Source organism: Syngnathoides biaculeatus, chromosome 10 (assembly GCF_019802595.1).
Source record: "Syngnathoides biaculeatus isolate LvHL_M chromosome 10, ASM1980259v1, whole genome shotgun sequence".
In the NCBI taxonomy this organism is placed as follows: domain Eukaryota; kingdom Metazoa; phylum Chordata; class Actinopteri; order Syngnathiformes; family Syngnathidae; genus Syngnathoides; species Syngnathoides biaculeatus.
The window spans coordinates 25925001-25942914 of record NC_084649.1 but is presented as its reverse complement, the minus strand read 5'-3'; the positions used below and the strand labels follow the sequence as shown (position 1 = coordinate 25942914).

The 17914-nt window shown below is 44.7% G+C and overlaps 1 long non-coding RNA gene across 1 annotated transcript in view; it reads left to right on the top strand.

The window, feature by feature from the left end:
- LOC133507320 (uncharacterized) overlaps positions 1-17914 on the top strand; it is a 62542-nt gene that overhangs the window by 39147 nt on the left and 5481 nt on the right. Inside the window, exon 2 of the long non-coding RNA XR_009796796.1 lies at positions 16478-16554. This is a non-coding gene — a long non-coding RNA (uncharacterized LOC133507320). The remainder of the gene's footprint in view (positions 1-16477; positions 16555-17914) is intronic.

Here is a 17914-nt window from a genome sequence, read left to right as displayed (position 1 = left end):
ATTGAGCCCCTGTTAAAGTTTCAAAAATGGGTGTAAAACTATTACCAAGAGTTAAGTTATTAGTACAAACATTACAATCTTAACTGCAATAAAAGTATCACCAAATTACATTAAAAATCATAAACATCCATTGATCCGGAATGCCCACCCGGAGAAAAGCCACACAGACGCGGGGAGAACATGCAAACTCCACACAGGCGGGGCCGGGATTTGAACTCCGGTCCTCAGAACTGTGAGCCCGACACTCTACTGCTGGGCCACTGTGCCGCCTATCACGATAAAAAGTCGTAATTTTTTTTCAAATCAATCTACTGTTAATATATTTATTTGAACTACAATACAATATAGTTAAAATTGTTGTTACAATTGTATTTAAAAACAACACCAAAATATGCGGTAAATATTTTATTACATCGATAAAGTATTATTAAATGTATGCAGACACCTTATTTGCCAAACAAACACCGTGGAACATTATGAAAGAAATCATTTCTCAAATATGAAACATGTTTCCACCACCTTTAATTTTATGTAGGGTTGTAGGTAGTGTGGAAAACATTGACGCTTGTTAAGAGGCCTAGGAGATGTTTTGAGTTTTATTGTGAAGGAGCTGACCAGAAACACTTCACCGGAGTCTTCATGCGTGATCTTACGTGCGGTGCGCGCGGGTGTTGCTTGGAGTCAGGCCACACCCGCTGGAGAAATAAGACACAATTGCGCAATGTGAAAACCACCAGACATCCTCCCGGTTTCCTCATATGTGTCATATGTTAAGTCACGTTTCCAGTCCCATTTGTCCTCCATTTCGCGACATTTGGGGGTCATTGAGACTTTTTGGTCGGTCTTTCCGTCTGCGCTCGATGAGGAATGATCGCTTTCACTTTTACTCTGGAAAGTATGACAAGAATTTCTTCCTCCCTCCCGTCGGAGCGCCGGTGGAAAACCAACAGGAACGCACGTTAAAAAAAAAAAAAAAAAAAAATGGCTATCAGAGGGGACGTATGATGAGAAATGGACTTGACGAATCCAAGTCTCCATTTTAACGTGTCCGACGCTGATTGGCAGGAAAGACCGCACCCTGTCTTCGCTTTCTGCTCACCAAACATACCACCGCCCGCATTTTCCATCTTGGCTAAAGCCCCCCCACTTGTTGTGGTTTCAAATATTAGTGAGGCGGGAATGCGGTACATGGCGACTGCACCTGTTTTTAGCCCGTTATAGACACTTTCTGACGCATATCTTCCTTTCCTTTCGGCTTGTCCCGTTAGGGGTCGCCACAGGGTGTCAACTTTTTCCATCTCGGCCCATCTCGTGCATCTTCCTCTCGAACACCCCAACTGTCCTCTTGTCCTCCCTCACCACATCCATCAACCTTTTCTTTGGTCTTCCTCCCGCTCTCTTCCCTGGTAGCTCCATCCTTACCATCCTCCTACCGATTTCCTCACTCTCTCACCTCTGGACATGTCCAAACCATCGAAGTCTGCTCTCTCGATCGAACCTTGTCTCCAAAACATCCAACTTTGGCTGTCCCTCTAAATGACCTCATTTCTCATCCTATCTAACCTGCGAGAACCTTCGGCATCGTCATTTCTGCCACCTCCAGGTCCGCTTCCTGTCGTCTCTTCAGCGCCACCGTCTCTAATCCGTACAGCATGGCCGGCCTCACCACTGTTTTATAAACTTTGCCCTTCATCCTGGCGGAGCCTCTTCTGTCACATAGAACACCAGACACCTTCCGCAAACCCCGCTTGGACCCGTTTCTTCACTTCCTGACCACACCCCACCATTGCTCTGGATTGTTGACCCCAAGTGTTTGAAGTCATCCACCCTCGCTATCTCTTCACTCTTCCTCCTCCACCCCTCACATTCATGCACTTATATTCCGTTTTACATCGGCTAATCTTCGTTCCACTACTTTCCAGTGCGTGCCTCCATCTTTTTAATTGTTCCTGCGCCTGCTCCCTGCTTCCACTGCAGATCACACTATCACCTGCGAACATCATGGTCCAAGGAGATTCCAGTCTGACCTCGTCTGTCAGCCTATCCATTACTACCGCAAACAGGAAGGGGCTCGGCGAATGAATGAAGAAAATGGGAGAGAAGGTAGAGTAGAAGAGGAATGAATGAATGAATGAATGACCGGGAAGTGGCAACGATCAGTGAGGGGGAAGTTAGAAAGGCACTGAACAGAATGAAAAATGGAAAGACGGTTGGTCCGATGGCATACCGGTGGAGGTATGGAGGTGGTTTTGGTGTGACCCATATGATATGATGGAATTCAATGTATTACCGAACGTAAAACTGTATTGTCACAAATTATACCCCTGACATTTTCTGGCGTATCCCGAACTACAGGGAAAACCCTACGATAAAAAAGATCCGCAGGTTTAGCGCAAATTAGCGCGAGGACATGCCCGACTGTTTGACCAAGTCAATGACTTGAAGGCTTTTGGAGTATTTGTTTTTGGCGCTGCACGCGGCAAAAGTCCAAAGCCCCCAAAACTAATTGAGGAAGTGTAACTCGGCAGCTCGATGCTAAAATGCTGAAGTGCGTTAGGAAACGTACAAATGATATTTTTACTTGGTTCACGGGGGCTCGCTCTTCTGTCTTGCTGCTGTGCTGCTTCAGAACTAGTCGTCGCTAGCCTTGTCACAACATCCTAGCTCGATGCCTGGTCGTCATAGGAACGGAAGCCATACTCGTCGAACCAGCCCCACGCGTGAATCCAAACCAAATGCAAATCACGCCTTTACTGCCTCCTTTAACTGTTTTTTTTTTTCAAGTGCACGATGAATCGGGCCAAAATGAGTATTTCCTCATATTTAACAAGTCAAACATTAACTCGGAGAATCCAAAGTGCACTTGTGAGGCTGAAAAAGAATTAAAAAAAAAAAGCCTAAAAGCAACTCAGAAGTCACTCTGTCTGCTTTTACGTTGTTAGTACAAGCTGAAATCTAGTTTTCATTGTCATTATTGTTTTTTTTGTTTTTTTTTTTTTGAAGGACTCATCCCGGGCTGCTGGTGTGCAAACGAGGGGGGTGAGGTGGTGGTGGTGGGGGGGGGGGGGGGCTGTCAGGCCGCCCGACTCCCAACGGTCGCCCGCGTTTCGTCATGAATTTGAGACGCAAGCGGCTGCAATATCAGCACCAGATCCCGCAAACAAGTCGCGCTCAGTTCAGTTGAGGACGGAAGCCCGAACTGCCGAAGCTGTAATAAAGCATCACGGCACCAGGGGGCAGCATAGCAACGCAAATCGCACTTGACTCGATGAAGGGAACCAGCATACATCATAAGTACATTGCGTAATATCTTTGGTAGGAGTCTTGTAGTTTTGCCATCATTGTGATCATAATTTCCACTCGTTACATTTCTGCTTGCTGAGTGCATTTATTGTTCTATTATTCTTTTTTTTTTTTTGGGCAGGGCGGTTGGTGGCTTTTTTTTTTTGTCTTCAATGCTGCCGTTAGGAAAAGTGAAAGTGTAAACCATTGCAAATATCAAAAAATACATAATGAATAAATAAAGAATAAATTATTTGTGACCACAATAAAAACAGTAAACTATGATTGAAAACTATAATTAGCAATTAAATAAGGTACTCCAGAATATCCATCCACCCGTCCATCAATCTTCTTAGTCGCTTATCCTCATGAGGGTCGCAGAGAGTGCTGGAGCCTATCCGAGTTGTCAAAGGGCAGGAGGAGGAGGGGTACACCATGAACTGGTCGCCAGCCAATCGCAGAGCACATTGAGACAAACAGCCGCCCTCACAACCACACCTTGGGGCAATTTAGTGTCCAATTAATTTTGCATGTTTTTTGGGATGTGGGAGGAAACCGAAGTGCCCACCCGGAGAAAACCCACGCAGGCACGGGGAGAAGTTGCAAACTCCACACAGGCGGGGCCGGGATCGAACCCGGGACCTCACAACTGTGAGGCCAACACTTTACCGGCTGATCCACCGTGCTGCCTTGTAAATATCCACAAATAAATAATTACTAAGTGAATACATAAATAATAAATTATTTGTGACCACAATAACAACAGTGAACGATGGTTAAAAACTATAATTAGCAATTATTATACAATCAGCATTACAGTATAAAATTAATTAATTAGTTGAATTTTTTGTAATAAAATTGAATTGTTGTGCATGATTATAAAAGTCAAAATGAATGTATTCATTTGAATTCATTGTTATTTCTATTTGGGAAAATGAATTTGAAGTGGTATTCAATATATTTGCGTCATAGTATATAGTGATTTGAACAAAAAGTATGCATGACAACACGATATGGTTATTCTTTTTATTGTTCATAGTGTTTTGACAAAGGTAACATGAAGTGAAGTTGATGCTGAAGCACGTCACGGCCTCGTTTTGCCTCTGCGCGTCCTCACGTAAGCTCCTCACGTTGATCGCGAGAAGACGGCGGAGAAGCTTTCGAACCGTGCGACTGACTCACAGCCTGGCTCTTGTCTGTCGCTCTTATCGCCTTCGCCGCAGCTTCTTCGAGGCCTCAGATCCTGTTAGGCGTCGAGAAGCGGCGCTCGACGCTGTTGTCTCTTCACTGTGAAGTAACGCGCAGCCGCAATCCTCCAGGCGGCGGCGGCGGCGGCGGCTGCCGCTTCTTCTTCTTCTTCTTCTTGGTCTTGCCCCCGTGGAGATGTAGGAAGAATGCTCGCGAGCTACCAGGCAGGTGGGCTGGAGACACATCAAAGAGCCGTCTCCGTGCGGACGGAATGTCACCTTCAAGGGGGGGGGGATGCTTGACAGGTCTTCCCAGACGTCAACCAATCACAAAGATGCAGTTGAGCAAAGGTCACAGGCATTCAAAATCAATTCGTTACTGCAGCTGTTTGGTTTGGTTCCCCGCAACAATTTCATTAACCTTGAGCTTTCAAATTCACATGACAGAAATTAAAATTCATAATAATTATCATTTTAATGCATGCAAATCTTTTTAATCTTAATATATGAAAATGTTTTTTTTTAATTACCTTTATTTCTCAGTTCTATTCTGCAGACAGAAAAAGGCAAATACGGAGAAATAAATGTACATCAAACTGTAGCCCATATGTGAAATTGTTACTTATTTGGGCTGGTATAATTAAAGGTGAATAACACATTGGGCGGCCTCACAGTTCTGAGGTCCCCGGTTCGATCCCGGCCCCGCCTGTGTGGAGTTTGCATGTTCTCCCCCCGTGCCTGCGTGGGTTTCGTCCGGGCGGGCACTCCGGTTTCCTCCCGCGTCCCCAAAAAACACGCAACATTAACTGGACACTCTAAATTGCCCCAAGGTGTGATTGTGAGTGCGACTGTTTGTCCGTCTCCATGTGCCCTGCGATTGGCCGGCGACTAGTTCAGGGTGTACCCCGCCTGCTGCCCAGTGACAGCTGGGATAGGCTCCACGACTCTCTGCGACCCTTGTGAGGATAAGCGGCTGAGAAAACGGGTAGATGGATGGATAACACATGATCATAAATTCCCTGCAACATCATTATTTTTTGACTTCTCGAGGAACACACCTTCAGCAGCTTTGCGCTGCACCTGATTTTTACTTTTCCTGCTGTACATGCCTCGGCCTCTTGGGGCAGTGTGGTGCTCGCATGCGGGAAAACATGCCGACAGTCGGGCTACGTGACTTTAAAGACCTGAAAGAGAAAGTCGCCATTGAACTGGACTTAATATTCTGTTTTTTTTTCCACTGAGAAGAACGATATCTGCCTGTAAATATTGAAATATTATCTGTGCGTATGTGTCCCTACTCTGTTTGCGTGCGAATATTTATTATTTTGAGACCAAAATTGGAGGTGGAAACACACGAGATCCGAGTAGCGTCACTTTGCCGTTATAAAAGATGGCGCCGACACGCAATTAAGAGATTGTGTGGACAAGATGGAGGCTGAGGTGGAGGGCAGCGTATCAAATGTACGTCTAATGCGTTTTGTGCGGAATGTGAGCTTCGCCATCCAGGGAAATATCGACAAATTTTATGACGGTGGGGGTCGGGCTGACGATATCTTTGACCTCCCGGCTGCCGTTTCCTGCCGTCAATGTATTTATTGTGATTGTGGATATTGAGTTGCTTCCCTTTCCTCGCTCCTTATATGTTTTATGTTTCATAATAAGGGTCAAACCGTACAACACGCTGCGAGTTTTACCACAAGAAATATGTATGAACGTATGCATCATCATTGGAGAGGACGTATACTGTACGTGGTCATAATCGGGAAAGGTGCGAGGGCGATTTGGCCATCAATCCCGCCGCCAAGGCCTTCCGCCCACATCTTTAATGGAAGCGTGTCCTTGCCGTCGGGATTCGCGCTATCGATCATCCCACGGCCACGCGATGCGGCGACTCCATCTCGCGCAATATACTGTGCAAAGATGGAGATTTTTTTCTTAAAACTATAAAATATTTGTCAAAATGTATTGATTGATTAATTGTTAAGATAAAAATACCTATTCAAACCCAAAAAATATTAAGAATTAGGCCGTTTTTGAAATGTTTACTAAAAGAATGATGTGATGAAAAAACTAAACAATGATTAAATTCTTGTCAAAATGTGTTGGATTCGAACCGTAATAAGTTACTACTAAATATCATTTTAAAAAAATGATTATCTCACCGGGTGATGTCATTTTCAACCAAAATGTTTGTGTCCTACATCTGGTTGAAAATCAAATATGTAATTAAAAAACAGGCCTATAATTTTGAGTGAGTCTGTTTAGGGTGGAAATATTTCTGCAAATCATTTCAAGTCCAAAAGTATGAAATGAGTGCCAATGTTCACAACATTAAAGAGGTAATTTTTAATAGAATTTTATTTCAGTATTAGGCATGATTTAAACAAAAAAGGATGAAATTAATTAAAAGTATTTGACGCACAATCCAAACACAGTAAAACAACAACAACAAAATATCTCAATGTGGGCATACTCATCACTATTATTATTTTTTAATATAATAACTACACATTGGCTAATGTATGGGAATGCACTTTAAAAATGCAGCTGATCATTTTTAAAAAATGCTCATCTTGTTGGAGGCAGAATGAAAAGATCTAATCACAATAATGATTCACCCAAATATGTATCTTGTGAGGGCTCAGCTGTCCACAAAAAGCATCGATTTTCTAGCCCTGACGGGTGGGGGCGGGCGGGGGGCTCATATGATCGCATGGCTTCCATACAAACACACACACACACACACACAGTAATCCTGTAGATGGGTTTGCACATTGTTCTCACCATTTTTCATGTGTGTGTGCGTGGGGGTCCTGGGGGGTCCGGGGGGGGGTGGGGGGTTGGCTGACTGTGAGATTTGAGGTGTAATGAATACATCGCCAGGACTTGCGGGGGCTGCTCTCGCTCTCTATTCGACGCAAGCGCCTCCCAGCTTCTTGGTAGAAATGGATTACTTTCACCTCCACGTGGGGGGGGGGGGGGTTGCACTATATGCTTTTTGTGTATTTTAATATTGATAATAACGTTTTGCTGCTTGGGTGCGCAACGGTAATAATTCAAGCCCTCCAGAAAAATCATTTGACGGTGTAATTACTTCCAGGGCCGCTGGTCGCTGGGGTTTTGCTATTTAATTAAACGACAAACGACAAACAAACTCGAGTTACTCCGACTTTTGCTCTCGTTGAATGAAATTCAACCGCACGCCGTTAAAACGCATCCGCGGCCTTTTTGGTGGCGTCAGAAGTCAAAAAGACATTAACTTGCGAGGCCGGCAGGGAAGGAATAAAAATCAAGTTTCTCGACGTGAACGTTGCGAGAAGTAAAGAATCGGGCGGGACGGTGGAGCAACTGGTTAGAGCGTTGGCCTCACAGTTCTGAGGACCGGGGTTCAAATCCCGGCGACCCCCTGTGTGGAGTTTGCTTGCTCTCCCCCGTGCCTGCGTGGGTTTTCTCCGGGTGGGCACATTAATTGGACACTAATAAATTGCCCCGTCGGTGTGATTGTGAGCGCGACTGTTTGTCTCTATGTGCCCTGTGATTGGCTGGCGACCAGTTCAGGGTGCACCCCGCCTCCTGCCCGATAACAGCTGAGGATAAGCGGTTCAGAAAATGGATGGATCACTTTTTAATGGTATTATTTTGTAAATACATATTTTATATTTAAGAGTTACTGATAGTGTAGCGGTGCACACACGTGCCTTTGGTGCAGGCATCGTGGGATCGATTTCCGCTCAGTGATGGTGTCGATATCTGCCCTGCGACTGACTGGCGACCAATTCTGGGTGTAGTCCAACCTTTTACCCGAAGCTAGCTGGGATAGGGTCCAGCTTTCCCGTGACCCTTGTGAGGATAAGCGGCTTGGATAATAGATGGATGGATATTTTATATTCAGTACAATGATGTTGTGTTGTTATGTATTCCATTTTTTATCGTATTCTGCAATAAATGAAAACTCCACACAGGTGGGGCAGGGATTGAACCCTGGACCTCAGAAATGCGAGGCCAGCGCTTTACACCGTTCCACCATTATGTATTTATTTGCTTGATTGTATTGTGTGAGTACATATTTGATCACATAATATCATAATCTTTACTAATATATACCTTTTATTTGGTGTTTTTAATAGTTAGCGACTATACAGTTGATATTTTAAGTAATTATGTTACAGATGGTGTTAAAGTCTGCATGCATGTGTTTTGTATTTAATGTTTTTACCATGCAATACATATTTTATCTTTCAATACACAATTACAGACAATTTGTGCAAAGTGGAAGTTGCACAGAGCAAACGATGAACTACACATTCATTCATTCATCAGCTGAGCCCTTGAACGCAACGTAAACACGCGCGCATTACGATGCAGTCGAATTCGAGGAGCCGAGCGCCGAGCTGCTTATTGGAGCGCGATGTCACACCGGAGGACACAAATAAACACTTAAAATTTTAACACGGGCGAGCTATTCGAGCGCTCAGCACGTTGACATTAATTTGGTCCAAAGACGCGCTCACAAATAATTAACAAACCCACGGTAAAAAAAACAAAAACAAAAAACGTCATGTTTAAAAATGTATTTGGGGTAATGCTGTTCCACTCCAGTCCTGCAGGTTTGTGCGAGTATTTATACTACTTGCTAAGTACCAAATAGATGACAGAGAAGAAAAAAAAAATATGGTGAGTCATCTTTCGATCTCCAAAAGGTCAGACGGAATTGTTTTGACGTTTTTGCACTTTCTTGACTTTTACTCTGCTGATATGTATATCTGAGCAAATAATATTTCATCATCGTGAGGCCTGAAGGTCAAAGTCAGACTCATCTTCCGCTATGATATCAACATTAGCTGCAGGCAGTGCAGTACGTGACACGTCTGTCCAGGTTCTTTTACAGGGGTAGTGTCCTACAATGCCCGTGAAATGAATTAAACATTAATTCGACACGATTTATGTTTTTGGGGTAGTGCTTTAGCAATTATGGGGTCTGTATTATACATTATTCCGAAGAAAATCCAGCTACAGAAGTGCAATTTTGGGGGGTATGTAGCATATTATAGGCGAGAAATGACGGAATTGTACCTCGCATTGAGCAGCTAGCCATTAGCAGTTCATCAGCCAATAGCAGTCGAGAGTTTTCTCTTCATCATCTTAAAGACGTTGACGTCAACCCCGGAAGGAGTCTCGCTACTGTTCGCTGTCGAGCTTAACCGGCTAACAGCGCTAGCAACATGGTGCTTTTTTGGGGGGCCATCTTAAGGGGAATTACAGAAAGATGACAACAATACGCAGATAAGCACAAATACTGAAGGTGAGTTTTTCAATGACTAGTTTTCGTCATGCTCTCTGCTTTTCGTGTGACCTCCTCCAAGCAGCCTCCGGTGCCTCACTTTCAGTCATTGCTAATCGCAATTAGTTGGTGTTTTAACGTGGAATGGCACCGTCCCTCGTCACAAACCTCGTGGGCTCTTGCGACTCCGCTTGTGCAACCAGTCAGGAAATCTGTGTCAGTGCTTCCAGGCCACATAAATGAATGATGTTGCCCCGCCGGCGACCAATCTACGTTGACTGCAGATTCGTCTTGTCGGAGCCAAACGACAACCGGAAAAACAGAATGTCTATTTTTAGCATCAATTCGGTAATCGTGCGAGACAACTGTAAATGTAAACATGAGTTTAAAAAAAATTTAGTGTGCATTTACTCACAAATTTCCCTTCAATGTAGTTCCACAATCTGGAGCACTGCTCGTTGTTTTTAATGCTAATTATGAAAAATTTGCACGCTAGAGGGGTGCTTACAAAAATACTGTCAATCTTGCTTAGGTTGTGTAGAATGGCTACAAATGTATAAAAAAAAAAAAAATGTTTTTTGTCATTGTTGGGATGAACTGCATCTAGAGAGAGATTTGGTGAGAAGCTAAAGTTAGCAACAGTGCGTGCGAGTGTGTGTGTGTGTGTGTGTGCGCATGTATTTGTGTACATGTGTGTGTGTGTGTGTGGGCCCAAGGCTGTGTGTGTTCCAGTGAATGTGCATCTGCAACACATTCCTATACATGCCCCCGTTTGTGCTGGGTGGAATTAGTGCCCCCACCTCGGGGGTCCCGTCACAGACTGTCCAACTGGTTTGAGTGGGCAGTTCGTCCTGGGGGTCTCGCAAAAACACAGCGCTGGTTGTTTGCAGCAGACGGAGGCTCACACTGCGGCCCTTGTTGACTCCTCCAAGGGACCTTGAGACGATTTCACATTTATGATTTGATATATTTCACTCGGTACTTGATTTTATTTTTCCCCTGTGAGACCAAAACATTAGGTACGCCTGCACGGTCTAATTAAACACAAATACGGGCCTTTTAATTGATATATTGCATGTTCAAAAAAAGCGTGTATAATGTCATTTTGTGCATCTTATTGGGTGAAATGAGTATTTTTTCCCCCCTCATCACATAGTCGGTCTGGTACAAAGTTGACCTATTTCATTACCTTCGTTATTGTGTTTGGAGGGGGAAAAATATATATATATGTATTCTACACCGTTATTATTTTATTATTAGTTGTAGATGTCTTTTTAAGTAGGCAAATTTACAAAGTTTCTTTTCACATCGCCATCAAGTGACCTGGCATGCTTATTACTATGTTGTTACACTCGGGCAACACTTGTGGCAGTCAATTTGCTTGATATTTTTACTCAGTTGTACTTCTTTGTGTACGTCAAATAAAACTTTTAGTAAAAAAAAAAAAAAAAGAAAAGAAGTCGACTACGCTCGTAAATGCACTTACGCATTCGAGCTTCCATGTGCGCTGAGACAATTTACACTGATGTTCTCTAACCGCGTGCAGATGCGCGGAATAAAAGCGACGCACGTGAAACTTTAATGTGTTTGTCAATATGTTACGAAAGAGCTCCGGCGCTGCCGTCTCGCGGGCTTTCTTTGCACAAAATCTGACCCAAAAAACGCGCGCTTTGTTTGGTTCCCAAAATAAATCTGTTGATTCAAGTGCGTTGTTGACAGGAGTGACTTCCCCAATTCGATCTTTTCCAAACGCGCACGGGTGGGCCACCGGCACGGCTGCGCGGTGACATTTTTGTCAGGGGTGGGGGCGGCGTTGCCGGCCGGGGCTCAAACCGTAGCGCCCTTTAATTTTCCCAAGCCGCAAGCAGCTGCGTGCGACTTGAGCTTCCAACTGCACGTTTCATCCCGGAACATGTTTTCAGTAGAGGACGTAATCACAGTGTAAAGATCTACTTTGGTTGGTTTCTACGTCGTCTCTGGCTTTTTCCTCATTTGTATGCCTCATTGGCCCCTAACCGCTGTCCCACAGCAGCCTCTCACATCCAACGTTAACATTTAATTGGGGCAAAGTATCCAGTTTTGCGAGGATCATTTGCATTTTGTTTGCACTACATTTGTCCTTTATATGTGTTTTACTTGTGAGCAATGCTGCAAGTTTTGGTGTTGATCGAATACCAAGTAACATGGTTATTCCCTTGAAATGAATAGTTATGCCAACCCGCTCAAACCATTTTTTTAATGGCCATTGGGTCCTCGTTTTGATGCGCCCACCTTGGTCATGTGGGGGCCGTAGAAAATGTCTCAGCTCCTCTTGACATCACTGATATTTGTCGTTCTTTGCGGAGGATAAAGAATTTAAGAACCCGAGTGTTACATGTGTTACGGTATTGTTTGCATTCAAATATCCACCGCAAGATAAACGCTATTTATCACGAGTGTGAGCGCGTCCAAGGAGTTTCCCATTACGGTATTTGTTAGCATTGATGTTAAGGGAGTGGATTTAAGGCTAAGCTGTGTGGTTATTTTAAATACGCAATGCTAAATTTGCTTTTGTTTAGTTGAGTTGCTCTGGAGCGGTTCACAGCCGAGTGTGAAGCGGCTGGGATGAGAATCAGCGCCTCCAAATCGGAGACCGTGGTCCTCGGTCGGAAAAGGGCAGCGTGCCCTCTCCGGGTCAGGGATGAGATCATGCCCCAAGTGGAGGACTTCAAGTATCTTGGGGTCTTGTTTGCGAGTGACGGAAAAATGGAGCGGGAGATCGACAGACGCATCGGTGGAGGGTCTGCAGTGATGCGGACTTTGTATCGGTCTGTTGTGGTAGAGAGGGAGCTAAGTCGAAAGGCGAAGCTCTCAATTTACCAGTCGATCTACATTCCTAGCCTCACCTATGGGCACGAGATGTGGATCGTGACCGAACGAACAAGATCCCGGACACAAGTGGATGAAATGAGTTTCCTCCGCAGGGTGTCCGGGCTCTCTCCCTTAGAGAACGGGTGAGAAGTTCGGTCATCAGGGAGGGGCTCAGTGTCGAGCCGCTGCTCCTCCGCATTGAGAGGAGCCGGATGAGGGGGTTGGGGCATCTGATCCGGATTCCTCCCCTACGGCTCCCTGGTGAGGTGTTCCGGGCACGTCCTACAGTAGGGAAGAGATCTCACTTGGGAACCGCTCGGGATCCCTCCGGAAGAGCTGGAAGAAGTGGCTGGGGAAAGGGAAGTCTGGGTATCCCGACTGAAGCTACTTCCCCCGCGACGCGACCCGGAAAGCAGGAGAAAATGGTTGGATGGATAGTTTAGTTTGTTTTACTTTGACAGTAAACGTGGGGCCAATTTGCTCGACGCCTCTTTCGTCAGTTGAGTCGAGTTCGCTCCCAGCGTACAGCGATCATATCTCGGGTTTCCGCTCGCAAGTCGTAGCAAAATGAACTCCGTCGAGTGCCTCGGAAAAGCAGAGCGACAAATCAGCGGAAGCAAAGCGTGCCAAACGCTTGTCCTTAAATGGACTCGGCGAATCTTTGTCACCACTTTTAATCCCGACCAACTTCTGCCAAAAGTGTTTGTAAAAAAAAAAAAAAAGAAGGAAAAAAAAAAAGCCTCTGCAGCCTCTTCTGCTCCACTCGCACGCTTTATCTCCAGGTCCTCAATTACTGGAGCTGTGACGCACACGCACACATGGCGGTACGTCCTCGGGGGGGGCGCTGATTGTCTCATCTCATCCCATCACACTCCTCCGTCTCCTCCTCTTCCCCCGGACTAAAACGAAGAGCAGGGATGTTTCTGCTCCGCCGTCGCACCGCTGCTTCCTAAAAAGTGGACCTCTTCCAGCTGGAGAGACGCTCGAAGAGAGCAAAGTGGGTCACCTAAAATGGACGACAACAAAGTAATACAAACAAATATCGGAGTCGCATTTTAAGCACTTGGCCATTTTTTTTTTTTTTTTTTAAATCGGTTAAAATCGGCAGGGTTGTTGACGAGTGTCTTCTGTATTGTTTGTCAAATTTATTTTCTCTTTCTTGGGACCTCCCCAAAAAGGACTTCCATTCGTGTGCCTTCCGTTCACTCAAGTCTTTCTGATCTTCGTCCAGCGCCGCCGTGTTTAATTTTGCGCAAACGTCCGGCCCAATTTAGTCCGACTTAATTAGCGCGAAAGTACTCGGAAATACTTTCCTCATCCTCTCGCCTGACGTAGTGCATTATTGGAAACTCTGGCGGATGATGATACGCCGACCCGAGGAGGGAAGACGTAAAGTGGGAGACTCAACGGGCAACAGAGAATCTGGGATGCAAGTCGCGTATTTCACAGAAACGTCATTCTGGAGTTACTTTGATTACGCCGCATTTGGCCAGCGGGTTGGACTGTCCAAAGCAAGAATCCCGTCCTATGATTGCAAAAGGCTGATGAGAATTCTTTGTCCGGATGTTCAGGGATGTTTCCGGAGAAGCTCGCTGATTTTGAATGAAATCGGACTCACGAAGGCCACGTTGCAGAATACTCAAATCTTTTGCCCAGCATCATTCAGGGAATCTTCATCAGTGTCAAAACGAGAAGTCTGTGCCTACAAATGTCACTTGTCACTGTCGTTGCTTCAGGCGCAATTCTCCAATGGCAAAAGTGGAACTTTATTGTTTTTGAACGATGTCAGGCACAAGATGGTCAATATAGTTCCCCTTTTGGGTCATGTTCCGTCTGTACTGATCAACTTGCCTTGGCACCCAGTCCACCCGAGATGTGATTTTCAGTTTTTGATACTTAGTCATAAGATGACTTGGCACTTTTCTATCGTGCTGACTCTGGAGCCTTGCGCCTACAACATCTTGGCCTTCTGGACATTCAGAGAGCTAAAATGAAGTCCGGTTGTTTGGAGCTTTTGCGCATTCCCTATTCGGTCTCCAACGCTAGAATTTCTTACCTGCGGAAATCAGGGACCAGCGACCCGATGTACAAATGTTTCAATTTCGACTGAAGTCTTATTTCTCAGAGTCACCGACAATGTAGTGGTACACACGCCTGCCTTTGGTGAGGGCAGCGTGGGATCGACGGTGTCCATATCTGCCCTGTGACTGACTGACGATCAGTTGAGGATGTAGTCAACCTTTAGCCTGACGCTAGCTGGGATGAGCTCCGCCGGCTTTCCCGCATCCCTTGTGAGGATGCAGTTTGGATAATGACATGCCATGACTTATTTCTCAACACTCCCCAGTGATTAAAACATATCTTGTATGCAACTGTTCTCGCCCGCTGCCCCACCGGCCAAAATCTAGATTTTGGCCTGTTTTACTGCTCTTTGGAACTATTTTGTCTTCCTTTAAATCTTCATAAATGTGCGACATCAAAGATGACGCAGAGACTCAAGGGTGACTTGTGGTGAGTGTACTGGATGAGGCGTTTTAAGAACTGCGTGCGCGCGAGTGTGAGTCAGAAGCCGAGCTTTTGTGTACAATCTGGATTAATCATTGCGACCAGCCCCCCGTTTTGGATCACTCTTTATGATTTAATGAAAACCAGGGCGAGGATATTGGCACCCTACGGTGACCAGCGTGGGTGTGTGACTATTTCATCAGAGCAACACGCTACCGAGATAATGCCGCGTAATTCACTGTTTGCCTGAAGAGGGTTTGCGGGGGCTTCCTGACAATCGATGCGCTCGTTGCCCGTTGGGTGGTGCACATATCATGTCATGTGCAGTCAAATCGAACATAAATGTCACAAATAGTTGATTCATCTAAACGTTAAAGCAGCAATTTTTGTCCCCCGAGGAAGAACAAGCGTTGTGATAGCATTCCTTGAAGAAAGATGCTGTTTTTTTTTTTTTTAATTGTTTTGCCATTATTTTTCGATCATAATACAGGAAACAAAACAAAATCCCATGTCAAAAGATGCATCTCAACTGTGCCAAATGTGGCGTTCACAGGTTGAAAGATTTTGTCTTGCGATGGCTTAACATCCCCCCCCCCCAAAAAAAAATTCTCAATATTTTCCCACTAGAAATGAATGGCAAACCGATGAAAAAGCAACGACCAGTCCCATTTTCCCAGGTATGTTCCTTGGCTGAAATGTTGCCGACAAATGTGATCCACATTTCAACTTTCAACTTTGAGCTTTCCTTCAGAAAATGTAACTTTTGTAATTTAAAAAGGAGACGAGAAGGATTTATATTCGTTTGTATTGCGTGAAGTAGAATGAGGACCTGTCACGGTACGAGGCCAGACCCAAATGCAGGACCTCGAGGCGAAGGCATAATGTTCAACGTAGTTTATTCCGGAAACTGGGTCATACACGGTGTAGCGGTCCGACAAGGCAGAGGCACAGAAACGCTAGGCTAGGCGGGATCCGAAAGACATCCAGCAAGGGTTCGATGACTCTGAAGCAAACAAACAAATTCAACAGGACAGGATCAAGCTAAAGGGCACAGAATCGCTGTGACTAGGGTTACTCTAACTTACGCGTAGAAGCGGAGAGTGAATGCAACTCACTAACAAGAGCAACGAACTGGCAAAATGCCAGTGACAAAACTCCAACCTAAATACTTATAATCATAAATACAGAGTTCCTCAAGCGAATCAGCTGTGAGCGGTGGTGACAGGTGTCAGAGATGGCACTGCCCGTAGCAACGGCCTGGCCACGCCCCTCCTGATGGTGGCCAAGCATTGCTCATGACAGGCACCTACCGAGTGGAGCATTTGTTGTTTCTTTTGTTTCTTACTTTTGTTGTTGTCGTCGCCATTTTTAGGTTCTGGCAGGGTCCGAGGTGGTCCACGCCACCTGTCGGCAAAGTAGACGAGACGTTCACTCAGCTGAACTGCAGTGGTGAGAAAGTTCATTTTCTACTGCCAACTAGTTCAAAATTCAATTCACCTTTCCAAAATTGTTTAGGTCATAGTTCATGATCCAAAATATTTGAAATAACTTCACCGTTCCAAAAATGAAGGAATTCATAGTTCTCAGTCCGCACTAGTAGCCAGCTGCAGCTTTCACCCTCCAATCTCAAAGGCGTGTTGCTAGCATGGAGTTCTTTGAAACGAGGAATTAAAACAAAAACGGGACTTTTTTGGTACTTAATGTGCAAATAAAAACAACACGATATGACCGGAACGATGGTGGAAGGACATGGATATTTTTTCATTCCGTTTGTTTGTTATTAAAAAAATATTTTAGTTGATCTGATTGTTACATTACGAAACAAAATAAATTCCCTATCATGACAGCAAAGACAAAAACATTACAATTACAATTTTTGTTCAATTACTCGTTGGCAAATGCTTTGAATTATTTAGTGTCTCAGATATGGATTTCTATCTTGTCTAGCACTTAGCCAGTCTAAACACAGACACAACCAGAGTACGTCGGCAGCACGGTGACCTATTTAACGCAGCGGGGGACTTTTCACAGGCAACATCTGCAGCACACGCTGCTGCTTCCCAACACGTTTTGTCCAAATTCAAACGGCGCACCAATGGGAGCATTAGAAATGCATTTGTGGCGCGTACAGCGCCGCGCAGTGCAGCGGGATTAATAATCTTTCACGCGCCGTATTCCAACGTGAGCGTCTTCCGTCTCTGCCTACGTCAGCGGAACAAGAGCGGGGAGGCCGGACCGGCCAGATGTTAAATCCCCCAATAATTCGCCCCAGTTTTAACTCTTTTTATCTCGTGTTCCAATCTGCTGGCTTTGGCGGTTTGAACGCGATTGTCTGTGTGGGTGCGTTAATGTGTGATAGATGGATAGACAGACAGACAGACAGACAGACAGACAGATAGAGAGGAGAGGGGGAAGAGAATGAACGAGATAGATAAGATAGATAGATAGATAGATAGATAGATAGATAGATAGAATAGATAGATAGATAGATAGATAGATAGATAGATAGATAGATAGATAGAAGATAGAGAGGGGAGGGGGAGAGAATGAACTAGATAGGATGAGATAGATAAGATAGATAGATAGATAGAGGAGAGGGGGAAGAGAATGAACTAGATAGATAGATAGATAGATAGATAGATAGATAGATAAGGTAGATAGATAGATAGATAGATAGATAGACGATAGATAGATAGATAGGTAGATAGATAGATAGATAGATAGATAGATAGATAGATAGAGAGGAGAGGGGGAAGAGAATGAACTAGATAGATAGAAGATAGATAGATAGATAGATAGATAGAGAGGA